This window comes from Tympanuchus pallidicinctus, unplaced genomic scaffold (genome assembly GCF_026119805.1).
Source record: "Tympanuchus pallidicinctus isolate F22 unplaced genomic scaffold, pur_lepc_1.0 scaffold10, whole genome shotgun sequence".
NCBI classification, from domain to species: domain Eukaryota; kingdom Metazoa; phylum Chordata; class Aves; order Galliformes; family Phasianidae; genus Tympanuchus; species Tympanuchus pallidicinctus.
The window spans coordinates 18,078,751-18,092,940 of record NW_026294619.1 but is presented as its reverse complement, the minus strand read 5'-3'; the positions used below and the strand labels follow the sequence as shown (position 1 = coordinate 18,092,940).

At 36.1% G+C, this 14,190-nt stretch overlaps 1 protein-coding gene and 1 long non-coding RNA gene across 2 annotated transcripts in view; both read left to right on the top strand.

The window, feature by feature from the left end:
- The window catches only part of ROBO2 (roundabout guidance receptor 2), an 872,799-nt gene that overhangs the window by 618,011 nt on the left and 240,598 nt on the right, over positions 1-14,190 (top strand). The window lies entirely within an intron of this gene.
- Positions 4,417-9,233, top strand: LOC128072681 (uncharacterized). Its single transcript, XR_008202400.1, has 2 exons — positions 4,417-4,565; positions 6,500-9,233. It is a non-coding gene; the product is annotated as an uncharacterized LOC128072681 (long non-coding RNA).

Here is a 14,190-nt window from a genome sequence, read left to right as displayed (position 1 = left end):
TCTCTTTTGACCCAGAGCTCACATTAATGCCAGTCAGACTGTCATTGATGAGCTTGAGTTGCTGACTTGGTGTAAAATAGGACCCCAGTGAAGAGTAAGGTGACTCAGGGGAAGAATGTTTTACATGTGAGCAACTGCCATATAGTTTCATTAGACATTATACAGCCAGATGGAACTACAAGCAGAGAAAAAATACAGCTTTCAGATTAAATTGGCTTGAGCCTTCTGCCAGTATTTGAAATACAAGTTTTCATTTTACCTTTCATCTCTTTAGAATCTTTAATTTTCTGCTGACTACTGACTTCAAATGGCAGTATATCACAGTAGCATTTAAGGACTTTTCTTGTTCAATTGATAGCAGCAGACAAGTCTCAAGGGACCTGCTTGTGTCCAAAGACTTGCTCTTACTGGAATTCAGAGCTTTTCTTGGATGATGATGCTTTGTTTTAAGAGTTTCAGCTTCCTTCTTTGAACCCTGTTGTCTTTGAATTGTAGCAGATAATTGAAATCCTGCATAGAGTGGTAGGAAGGTCTGAATGTTATAAGTGAGTTTACTGAGGATGTTGTTGGAATAATTTGATTTTAAGGTGATAGAGAAGCACATTAGAAAAAAACTTCTGAGTTGTAGTACTTGAGATCAAAAGTATTACATCCACTTGAAATGTGTTTCTAGGGAATTTCAGACAGCAGTGTTATTGTCCCTGGAAGTTCAGTTCTTTGTGTCTGTAGGGGAACTGCTAAATCACAGCCTGAATCTCTGATTGACCACCTGAGGCAAGCAATGAGTCAGCCGTGGGAGCACAGGTGAAGACAATTCTCCTGTGCTACTGAAAAAGGTGGAGCCTGGCTCCACCTTTCCTAGACCCCATTTAAGAGCTGACTACCAGTAGGGAAGGATCTTTTTTGGACATTGCTCCTCTTGGAGTCTTCTCAGTGAGTCCAGAATAATGGTGAGTTTTCCCTCTGTTCTTCTTTGGTGTGAAATCTTGTTTAGCCTAATTTTCCTGTATATTTCTTAATTATGAAATCTGTATGTTCATTGATTACATGGTGTCATAGTGGATTTTTTTATCAGGTTTTCTTAGCTACAGGTGTTCTGTGGTTACAGAAGGTAAGTTCCTGAAAAGTGAGTGAGTAGTCTTAAGTAAGAATCCTATTTGAGATTCACAGCTGAATCAATCCTCCCGGTATTAAGGTTTAAGCACCCTAGCACCCTGTCTTTATTTTAATTTTGTTGCTAGTTTAGATAACCATACTAGTACGCTAGTAACTTTTTTTTCTTTAGTAGAATCTGAGAGCAAATCAGCTCTCTCTGGTATTTGTTTATCTCTTGCAAGCACTGGGAGGGAGGGGGGAGAGTGAGTTTATGTTATGAAGTGAAACTACTAAAATCTCAGTAAAAGAAAAAAAATGCTGACTGCATACATTATTATTGTTGGAATAGGAGTTTCCAATTGAATTTTTTTGCAATCAGTCCCATGGTTTGATTTTATTTTATTTTATTTTTTTTTTAAGTGTTACTGAAGTTATTTATAGTGTTATAGACTGTGGCTTACTTAGCTCAGTGGAAAAAGAGTAGGCTAAGAAGTGGAAAAACTAAAAACCAATCAAGCCATATTATGATAATCTTGCTCTTCAACTATATATGTATCTCTTAAAGATTTAGCGTCAGCTCAGACAAGCTACCACTGGGGCCAATAGTACTGAATCTTTGTCTTGATATATTGAGGGTTTGTTAGAGCTTTGCCCATTTTATTTGGCTTTTTGATGTTTATATGTAGCTTGATTCAGGATACTGCCTTTCTCCAGTGTTCATTAGTTGTAGTGGCCTTTCTAAATCATGTCTTTAGGGAATGGTAGTGGTTGTGAGAGATGGTAGAGGAATAGAATTGCTATGGGACACTGCTTTCTGCTCTGACTCAATCTTCTTCCCTCTTTTTTTCGCTGCTAGTGTTAGATTCCCATGCATTTGCCCCTGGAGAGACACAATTGCACTAGTTAGTTATACAGCACTTCAAAGTACTTGTAAGAATAAAATATCCTGCTTTTCTTTATCAAATACATGTCTGTTATGCTTTTATTTTTTTCACAACTGGATTTTTTTTTTTTTTCCATTCTTGTAAAAGGTAGTGCACTGAGATTATTGGAGTCCAAAGACCTATCTTTGTAGAAAGGCACATTTGAGCGAAGGCATTCTTCAGCTGATTTCTAGGCCTGTTTGTAATGAGACATACTCTGGTGGAAAGAAGTGGTGTTTTAACTCTGGTCTCTAAAGAGTCAAGATTACTTACAGCAATACTTCTCCAGTTTGTGTGATCAATATATCCTCTGTATTTGTCCAGTGTTAATGACGTAGACATGTCACTGGCACCTAGGCTCTAGAAAAATAGTATTTTGCCTTGAAGTAAAGCAAAGCTCAGGGAAATTTTCATGTGAGGAGAAAGGTAGAAAACTGGGGAAAAAAGTCAAAGATGCTGAGAAGCAAGGAGGAAACAAAAGGTTTTAAGCGTTGCTTTGTATGCTGTTTTTCTTTCTGTTGATTGGTGAAAAGATGCTTTTTTTAGTTGGTCAGGATCTGCTGGTGAAATTTTCTTAAGATAGTGTGGAGAGCACAATCTCAAAATTTTGCATGAGAATAGAACCTACTGGTATTTTTAAAAAATAAATGTAGAAGCACTTAAAATATATCATAAATTCTGTAATTTTAATCTGTCTTTAATTTTAAAACTAAATGCATTTATCTTTTCTCTAACCTATTCAGTACTAAAGGCCATATATATTTCTTTGTCTAAAAATCAAAATGTAATACAGGGAATACAGGAAGTCTCCAGTCTTGCAGAGATGACAGGAATCTTTCTCCTCTTCTCTATGTCTTTGTAAAGATTAATTGCCTCTTCAAATCCATGTGTGTTTTGCCTTCAAAGAATTTTGTCTTTGATCCTTCTCCTTAGCTGCCCATCAGTGCTGGATTTGTACAAGAGGAAGCCTAAGCTGGATTTGCTTTTATAGAGAGGAAGCTCGCTGTGTGAAAGAGTAGATCTTGTGTGCTTTCTCTTGCTCATGGAGTATTATTGGATTAATGCTAACCATGGGCTCCAATGTGTTCTGGAGGGAATCTTAGCAAGATGGACATAGTTTTGTAGTCCAGTCAGTGCTCCACCTGTCTTGATGTTCTGTAATCTTAGGAAGGAGATGAAGCCTACTTTTGTAGCATTTTTTTTTATTTTAGGAGGTCATATTATTGTTTATAGAGAGAACTTCCTTAACTGTTTATTGGAAATTGAACCATTGTTACAGCTAGAGTGAGCAAAGGTAAACAAGAAGAAGCAGATGTGAAAAGAAATGCCACCTCTCATTATATTTTCATAGATGTCTAATAACAAGGGATATGGAAATAAGTGTTCTGTTCCAACCCATAAGAAAAACCACTAGCAGCAAATTAATAAAATAGTCAGCATATTTTTCATGATTTGTAATTCCTTTTCTTTGTGTTTAGTTTGCCCAGCTATATGCTGAGCTGTTCTACTCAGGGTCATAGGCAGACTTCATTCTCTACTCATAGAAGAAATGGGAAATGTGAATGCTTGAAAAAAGACAGAATATTTCGGTTGTTAGCCCTGCATTGTATGTTTTCTGTCATTCACTCAGACTGATTTTATTGAATTAATGATCATGCAATCAAAACTATTTTAATCTATATGCAGTGCTACAGCATGCAATGATAAATTCATTACACTGGATATCACACAAAAAAATACATGGAAGAAGGAAAATTAGTAAGTAACTCTAGGTTATCTAGTGGAAAATACAGTGTTCTCTATTTGTCTTTTCCTAGTTTAACCTGGAACTTAAAGTGTTACTGACTGTATTTAAAGTAAGATTGAGATTTATTTTTTCATATATTTAGCTGCAGAGAAAATCCCATCTTCTGCTGCTGATATAATCCTATTTTTTCAAACTAAATTAAAAGAAACCTACGTTATAATTCTTAAGGTCTTAATGTCTTTCTTCATGAGCTTAAAAAAATTGGAAAATGACTTTACTGTAGTATTGCTGAGTTCAAATTTGCCTTTTTTTTTTTTTAATGGAAGTTTTCTAAATTTTTCTGTCTTACAAGATGTTTCAAAACTTATTCAAGTGGAAGAATGTGTGTGCTGTGTGTGCCACAGCATACAATTTTAATTTCATGGGGGCAATGGTTTTTTTTGTTCTTTGCCAGGTCTTTTATGAACATGCTGCTAGATCCCCTGTCTAATAGCACCTGCTGTGCTAGTGATGGGGGTACGTATAATGGTATGTCTGCCTTGGGAGATTATGGGTATGGTGAGGGCAGGGGACCAACAGTGAGGACAATGTGTATGTATGCTTTCCAAATTGCTAGCGACACCCCTAGCTAAATTGTACCATTAAAAGTAGCATGCTGTTAACACTGGAAAGTAGAAAAAGAGGATTACAAAAATAGGATACATGTTAATGACTGTGTGTTCTCTCTGCTTCCTGACAAAAGTAAAACAAGAATAATAACCACTCTAAGATGGAGCAAGAGATGCAGGTTTCTCAGGAAGGTAACCATTCCTAGAACTTGGAAAGAAATGGTGTCTCTTGTAGCCTCTGTCACCTTAGGTTTCAAGCAATATGGTGCTAGCTTTATGCATTTCACCTTACAGGGGACTAGTTATTAGGGCAGATGCAACCAGGGAGTTGACAACCTCCTACGCACATTGACTAGACTGACATTTGCTTAGCGGTAACAAGCTGCTCTAGGATGGTGCCATGGGGGCCCTTGGGCTTGATTTAAGAATGCTGACACCAACTGCTTGTTGTTTTATATTTTAGAGCTGTCAGGGAGATAACTGATGTCAGCATAAAATTATTTGTTAGCTTTAAATCACGGCTAAAGTATGAATCTATTGACAGCAATAAGCTAGAGATCAAATTGTTAAACTCCTCAATAGGGAGAAAATTGACAACTGAATGAAGTGCATGTACTCTTGTATAAGAGGTATAATATGTAGCTGTAACCCATCCTATGCTTTCACTGTGAAGCCCATGTGTATGATTCTATCATTTAATATCCTAGTACAACAGCTGCTGTTATTGCCCAGTGGGTTTTCTAGCAAAATGGTGTGTTTCAGTTTCCATTGTCTTCCCACTGCACTATAATTTGGCTGGTTTGGTATGGGTAGTATTCTTGTCAAACATTATAAATAAAACTGCAGTTACATCTGTCTTCACTAGCAACCTTCTTGAAAATTCTGTGTTGAGAGGACACTCTTAAGTAGAAAAATAATAGCAAGGGGTTAGGCCCATGGTGAATATTTGAGGCATATTATGTTTGAACCCCAAAAGCCTGATTTTTTTTTTTTTTTTTTTGTCTTCATTTTTGTGGTTTTATTGTGGTGGAAATTCATTACTGTACAGTAAATTCAACTTGCAACCTTCAATTGTAGACAAAAGATTAGTCTACAACTAAGGCTACTTTTTTTTTTCCAATGAATACTAGGTACAAATATGACTATACGCTGATCTACAGCATCTCCCCTTTCTTTCCCTTCTCCCAACCCCCACCCTTCTAAGCCCGTTGCATGGATTTTTGGGAGCTTCAGATTCTCTAATTCTGTCCCAGTATATACCAATTGGAAGCATTTAGTCATGATTAAAGCAGATTGAATGAGATAATCCCTCTGAGTGAGCAGCTTCAAAAAGCTCAAACACAGCTCTTTGGGGACATGAACTGACTCAACATAAGCTAATTCCTGCAGCATCTCCCATGTGGTGTGCTATGCACCACTTGGATGTTTTGTTTATCATGTTCCATTATATGTGTTTTTTTTAGGAACTGAATTTTTAAGGAAAACTTTAGCAGTTACATGCCTCGGTTGTACAGTTTAGAATACTTTAGACTGTGCAGTAAAATTATTACTTCAGGAAGAAATCAGAACAAAGATGTTTCTAATAGAGGCAATGATGCATTGAGTGCTGACCTCTGAAGGAAGGGTAATAGTATGCAAAGTACAGGAAATAGGATTGCTTTACTTTCAGAAATATAAGGCTATGATTGGTCAGTATCACACTCTCCAAGCCCCACTGCCTGGCCTCATGTTTAATACTTTGCACTTTTTCCAAGTTACATTAGAATGGTAGCCAAGAGTTTGAATCTGAGGCCCTGTAAGTGCAGCTGCAATTATGAATGCTGTAATGTTGATGTCTTTTTCTTGTAAAGCATTTTCAGTTGAGATTACAGAATTTGTCATTTGTTTATATTTAAATTACTTACTTCAAATGTCTTGTAACTATTCCTCTAGGGGACTTCAACTTCAAGCTCTACAAGCTCTGAAGGTATAAAACCAACCTCCCCCCCAAAAAAACAAGTTGCTTCCTTCTGGCTTTCTCAAAATTTCTTGTAGGATCGTTATTTTTTTCTAATCAACTGATTTCTGTTGGGTATTTAAAATCTATGTGTACTGATTTCTCTCCTTTTATTTTCATCTGAATACAGTCTTGTCATCTAAACAGATAGGAGCAAGGAAAGTGGTGTTCAGATTTTACCTGGTTGGTTTTAGCTTGAGATAGATGCTCTGCATCTGTCAATCTGTCACCTGAGGCAGAAGACTGGGAAGAATGAAAGGATGCCTCCACACCTTACTGTAGAACAGGAGTGTGATGTGCTTCAAAAGTGAATCTTGAGATTGTCCAGTTGTTACTCTTGTTAACAGTTTGATGTTAGGATGTAGGAGGTATTTTCCTTTCAGAAGAAATCAAAACATACTGCAGAAGAAAACCTGACATGTCCCAGCAGCAAGTGGAGCTTCAAAAATACTGGCCCAGGCTAGGTATAATTTAAAGTAAATTTATCAAAATAATGTAGTTTGTGGGTATAAACAATTGCCAATCACCAGTCCTTCTGTTCTACAGATCTACTCCTGTTAATTTACATTTCTTACTGGTACGGACAGAGACTGAGATATTTAAGATGACACATTAACTGTGAAAGGGGAGTGGTGATAGTGTTACATTTTTTCCAATGTGTGGAATTTGTATTCTGATGGTAAAAATGAAAGCAAAATCATAGTTCATATATACAAAATAATAATAATAAAAAAATCTAATCCTACAGTAGCAAAAATTCTGAGGACTGAAAGTTGATATTGCTGTGGTCTCTAAAAAGAAATACTTTGACATGTTAAATTTGGACTGAGAATAAATTACAGACTAAAGTTTGAAGCAACTGGAGAGATCCCTGGCACATGCCCAACTGGCAAGTGTTCATACATTTCTTTAATTCAGCTCAGTCTGTTTTCCCAGCCTTACAGCAGAAAGATGGTTACTGAGTCTGGGACAGCTTACATGTGATTGTGAATATCTTGGTCAGGTGCCACCTACCTCCATCTTTACGGAGGAAGAGCTTAACACATTTGTGATGAGGTAAATTCTGTTGCATTTTGCTGTAGCTTACCAACAAAGAAAGAACTGGCTATTAGCTTTAATAGTTGCATAATTGAAAATGAACTGACCTCTTTCACATGCTTGAAAATAAAGCAATCTTTTATACTAATAGAATGGGTTTCAGTCATGTCTTAAGAGTGCTGTTAGTCTGAAGTAATATTTGCCAGTTCATACCACCTGCAATTGTTATTCAATGTATTAGTGACACTTGTTTGAATCTGGGACTTGTTTGCCCAATATTCTTACCCTAGACCAGAGATGACTGAAAACTCAGTCACCCTCAGGAAGTTGAATTCTGCCAACCAGGGAGTGAGATATTGATACTTAACCAATACTAAGCTCACTTTGCAACGTGAAGGGAAGAGTCAGAGTCAATGCCAGACTTTTTCTTGTTGTAAAACAGAAAAGATAGAAGAGCAACTTCAGCACACCTGTTTTTTCAAGATTTAAGCATAGGAAATGCTGTTTGTGTCAATTTTATCTAAATTTGAATTCAGCTCTGACAAAGTACATCTCTGTACTTCATATGGTTTTGAAAGACACTTGAAATTTAGGAGAGCGAATAAGAGAAGGGAAGGGATCCTTTGAAAAGGAAAAATACCTTTGCTAGCACTCTCATCATATAAACATAATTCCCATTATGTGGCTGAATTGATGAGGAAAGAATACCTACTTTAAGCAGTTTCACTCTTTCACTTAGAGGACTACCAATTTCTTGTATTTGTCTTTGATACATTGTAGGGTCATTACAGAATGAAATTACTTATCAGATGGAATTATCTAGGACTTTCCAATTTTGAATAATGATTATCAGTATTTCAAGGAGACACAAAGTTAATACTTACATGGTAGAATTTGTCAATGAGATTGTTACATGTCAAGGTGAATAGATTTGTGAAAGAGAAGAGGAAGTACTAGTGAGACTGAAGGCAATGGGAAGAAAAGTTTGGAAGCCCTGGTCTGGACAAGAGCTGTTATCTCTATATATAAAAGTTTCATTTTGCACTTGGAAGAGTCAGACTTGTTTTAATACCAGAATAAATCAGTTGCTAAACTGTCTAAAAACTGTCTATGCCTGGCATGTTGATATCAACACTTACTTGAATGGGTGTGGAATTCATCCCACATACATGGACCATTCATCATGAACAAGCAAATACGTTCCAAAGTCTAGGGGAAAATAATGTTACCTTAAAAATTTGTTTTCTTCACAGTTTTTCTCTTCATCATGCAGTCCAGACGCTCTATAAAGGCAGAAAAATGGGAATATTCTTTGTATTGTTTTCTTGAAAGATAGAGTCATTCTCTTTATTCTCATCTTGAGGATTAAAGTCAGATCTGACACCAGGTTGATTTTTGTCTCTTTAAAACTACAGGAAGATGAGACAAATATCAGAAGTCCCTAGTTTTTACATGGTGCATGTAGCAAAGTCACAAGCTGAAAGCTGTTCACTTTGTAGAAGGAAACAAGGACTGTTCATAGTCCTGTGAGATACATAAACAAAGTTATTTGATGGAAGAAGGCGGTTGATTCTTTTAAGAATGTTATGTAGCCCACTGATAAAGAACTATAGGTTAAAATAAGCCAACATCAGACTTCAGAATATGTTTTTCCATAATGTTTTGGAACACTGAAGATGCTGTTCTGACTGTGCCTAATTTCCACTTATTATAACAGGGCTTCTGAAAAACAAACACTTTAAGGTGTCTGTATGAAGATAGTCGTATCAGCTCTTTAGCTTTACTAGATGGCATCTTGTTTTGGCAGAAGTATTTATAAAATAGGGGGGAAAAAGCCTCTGTCTTCCTTCAGCACAATTTTTAATATGATGTATGATAAGAGAATTGTAGCCATGGGAGTTGAATCTACTGAATACCATTAGACAACTGTTAGTTGAATTTTTACCAATAAATGGACTGTAATATTACCTGTAATATCTATTCTTGTAAAAGTGAACTTTTTAATTATAGTTTTTATCATGTTGTTTCTTGCCTGAAAGATCTTGATAAAGGCTCTACATGCATTGTTTAGGAAAAGGTTCTGTATAGGGCTCCATTAATAATGGATATCATCCATCTGTCCCTCAACAATGAATTTTCATGATCTCATTGTATTGAATGTTACGGCTAAAGCTCACAGTTGTCATATGTAGGAAGAAGAATTTTCCCTAGTAGATTAGACCATTGGGCCATGAAATCAGGAATACTGCCTTCACCAGCAGCCAGTTTGTTGCTCTTCATATTAAGGATACTATTGTGATCAGTCAGTATGCAGAATTTTCTCCAATTGAAATGAAAGCAGAATGATAGTGCTCTTTCATTTCCCTCCAGGATATTAGGGTACATTTATGGGAACTTCTCATGTCAGAGACAATACCACATGCTCTGCGTATCTTGAAGTGGAAATGAAAAATCTGTAGAAGGCAAGCAGTACAGGCTGTTGCATTGTACAGACATTCTTCTTTGTAGTTCTTTGAGATCTTCTAGTCACTGCATAAGTACCTGAATCCCTTGGGCAACTTTGACTTCTGTGACAGCAGTTGAGTAGTAGAACAGCCTGTGCATTAGTGTCCGTGGCAGGATTGCATAAACTTCATTTTCACATGCGTAAAATAATTCTTCAGCGATTTTTTTCATTCACTTTATACATAGTGTTTTCTCCACTGTCACATTGGCATGCTGTATTTCTGCTTCTGTGATACTGATTGCTCCCTGTTGTCTATCCATGATCTGTTTATTGTATTATGGAATGGCTGATACAGGATTCTGTTAATTACCTTCTCAGAGTTTGGATGACATGGAAGATTTTGCAGAAGTCCTATCATATTTTAAGATCTTATCTCCACTGAAGCCAGCAAAACCTTTACCATTTGCCTTTGCAGGATTGAGTTATTGAACTAGGAATTTTATCCCCTAAGGCAGTTACTTTGTGATGGTTTTAAAAATGCTGCTCCAAATGTAATGCCTCCTGTTTTATTTTGTTGGCCTGTTTTGTTGGAAGTAGACATTGGTAGTAGTGCAGCAGTAGAGGGTGATCCTTCTCACCAGTGTCCCATTACATTTTGTTGCTGTGTGACAGATGGCAACAGAGGGGCAGTCTGACAAAATGATGTCTGAAATAGAAGTGTATGTGAAACAAAGGTGCGTCATTGAATTCCCCCTTTGTGGAAGAAATTGCACCTTCTGACACTCTTTGACACTTGCTGAGCATTGATGAAAACCAAACAGTGGCTGATAGCCCAGGGAGGTGGTGGATAGTGCATTTCAGCAATAGTGGCCATGACAGTGGGTAACCTCCACTGGTATAGGTTTTTGCTAGTGTCAAATGTAGGCTCCTGTTCATTGTCACTGAAAAATGCCTAGCTAACAGTAGTGGTTCTGTTGGTGGAAGTTAAAAAAAAAAAAAAAAAAAAAAAAAAAAACAAAACTGTTTTGCAGCTGGAGAATTTGCTCTATTGAGTAATGTCTGTGTAACTTAAATGTGTTAAATGCATGATATATTCATTTATTTTACATTAACGAATGTTGAGGGAAGAAGGATGATTCATGGTTACACCATGAACACTGGCAGTTTCTTGTTTTTTTACCATCTTTAGTAGGCAATATTCATATTTATATAGATCACATAATTACTCTAAAAATAAGGATTATGAAGTTGTCCAGTACAAAGGTCACAGTACCTATGTATGTACTTTGATTAATCAGTAATTTGTACATGAAATGGGGCTAAATTAATTGGAAATGTTCTTACAAGTTTTGCTTTGTGCTTTTGCTTGCTGTTCCATTGTATTTATCTGTTTCATATCAAAAGCATTTCTAAACACAGCAACTCTCTTTTAATATATTTATTACGATTATTTTAGAAGGACAGTAAACTCATTCTAAATATGTATTTAGGAACTTCATAAAGGAAGGTGTTTTTTTTTTTAAAAAAAAAAAAAATAGTGCATTTCTTAAATAGTTAAAGGCAGTCTCATTAGGTTTACTTGCAGTGATTACAGGAAATAGAGGTAAGCGACTGACAGTCTTGCTGCTGGAAACTTTGTGAAGATCACCTTCCAAATAAACATCTCTATGTATTTTGGTCTATACTTAATCTGCCTTTTTGCATGTTTGACCCAGTTTGTAATGGTCTAATTAAGCTTGTACTCTGAAAAACATCATGGGAAGATAGAAATGATTTTCTGCATTATAGTTCAGAAGATATGATAACTTGGTAGCTAGTGCCCAAAGGCTTCAGAAAAATAAACATTATAAAGTAATGTGGTAATTACAGAATAACTGGAGCTTCATCAAGTAATATCAAATTTGAAATTGATAGAGTTTCCAGCAGCAAAGAGATCCTCTGATGGAACATCTCAGTGTATATTTGAAGTGTCAAAAAGAGAGTTATTACTTAATGTATATCGGAGGCTATATAGAGCCCTGAGACGGACTGCACTGGCATTGAAATATGTTGAGCTGGTGCTAGGAATTAGCATTGTAATATGATATTCCCATACCTAGAACTATAGGTTGTTATCCTGGTCCAGCGAATTGGCTTAAATGCTACCACTATTCCACAATCGCATTTCAGTTCTCAAGATTATGTGAGCATCCTATTTACAGACGCTTCTGTTTGATTTTTAGATGTAAATGTATCCTAAGGGGAAAAAAAAAAAAAGAAATAAAAATCAATGGAATTTCTAGATTTCTAAAATGAGTTTCTCATTAAAAAGGAAGGCTTATAATACTATCTCTTTCACTAATTTTACTTCTTTCTCATATTTGTGTCCTTCTGTAATTGTTTGGTTTTGGATGGCGCTTTCTTTAGCTCACTCCAAAGAAAACAAGAGCAGAATCCAAGTTGTTGTTTAAAAGCTGCCCTTTCTTTCCTTGCCTGATGTTTTTTAGCTAGGTAATGATTTTGTATTCTGAAGTACTTTGAGCAGAGTGGAGTTTACTGCTTACAATGTAATGTTCAATCTATTTGAAAGTAAAGATAAATCACCAAGTCGGGTGGGCTCTATGATTGGGTTGCTGTCATTCACACTGTCAAAAACAAGCGGCATGGCCTGTCATACCAGTCCTTGCAGGCAAAGCTGACAGGTGAACTGCCCCCAGGGCTCAGTGGGAATAGCCCTCCCATCCTATTCCAAGGCTACTCACTCAGGAACAACTGAGTGATTAAATAAACATTCTTTTCCTCTGCTGTTCTCAACTTTCCAATAGCTAAATCTACTTTAAATGTATGGAAACATTTCTCTAATAAAAAGGTGGCCAACTTACAAAAAGGTGGGACAAATATGTAAATAAAGCAGTAGACAATTGCAGTATGTGGTATTTTGCCTTAGGGAGTGTCTTTTAATGATTTGATGTGATGCCTTTTGCAGTTTATCGTGGGTGACATTTTGAGGACATACACAGTTCAGAGAACAAAGAACAATAAAACCAGGGTATTTTCCAGAATGCAGTTTATATGCCCTCCAACTTATAAACATTTTCTAGCCAACAGAAGTAAAGGGCTACTGTATATTATTCTCCCTGAAGGAGAGAAGAAAAATACCTTTCCTGAGGAGAGTGATGTTAACTATGTGATAATCAGCTGGTGGTAACCATACACAAGACCATTCTTTTTTTTTAAAAAAAAAAAAAAAGTCAGTGGTTTGCGGGCTGGTTCGGCCCAGTTCCGTGACTAGCAGGGCAGAGAAAAAAAAATTATTTTATTAATAGTAATTTTTCTGTTTTTCATATAAAAAAATATTTTTGTTTTTTAATTTTCACTTTGTGATTTTTTTTTTATATTTCCTCTTTTATATTTCCTATTTCATTTTTTCTGATCTTCATCTCAATCTTTAAAAATTACCTATGTATCATTTATGTATACACATAGATATACTTTATATGTATGTGTGTATATATGTAGATATATGTTTGCTTATGTAATAGAACACTTTTCTATGTGTGATATTGTAGTCTTCAGCTTGGAGCTCCAGGTAGTCTTAGATGCACCCAATTCTTAGGTTAGTGTATGCCTTCACAGTGCAGATGAAAATCTTGAGCTTGGCTTGCTGGCTTCTTAAAAAAAAAAAAAAAAAGTCTCCCAATTGCATTGGAGGGGTCCACTGGCATTCTCAGTGTGGATATTCTCAGGATTTTGTTTTCAGTCTTGTCATCTGTATGCTTCAGCCTTTGAAAAGGAAAACTGTTCCTATTTTTTTCTGAAAAGAAGAGAGCATACAGCTGAAATACATATGCAATTCTATGTGTACACAGACATAGTTTTCTGTACATGAGTCTTCACAATGTGATATATTTACAACAAGTTTACAGTATTTCCCCTAAATCTGTATCTACAGATAACATTCTGACAGCACTGTACAAGTTGTACTCTGTAATCACATCTGAGTCACAGCACATCTGCTACATTGTGCAATACGTTCAAAGGCTGTTTAGATGTTCCCAATTTTTAAAACTCTTTTGTATTATGTTAATGTACATACAATTTCAGAGTTTCTCACTTGTGCTTACACTGTATCAGGATTACATTATTGCTTACATTATTTTCAGTATCCATTCCAAAGAAATTTTTCTTCATTTGTGATGGACAGAAAACTAAGAAAATTAAACTTAAGTCATCCTTTTAGTCTTGATGTGATCAGGGGCTGATAGTGGCAACAGGCATGTAGTGGAGTTGCAGCTTTGTGTCTTTGACAAGTAGAAACCATGACTCTGATTCACTAGAAGCAAGATCAATGCAGAAAC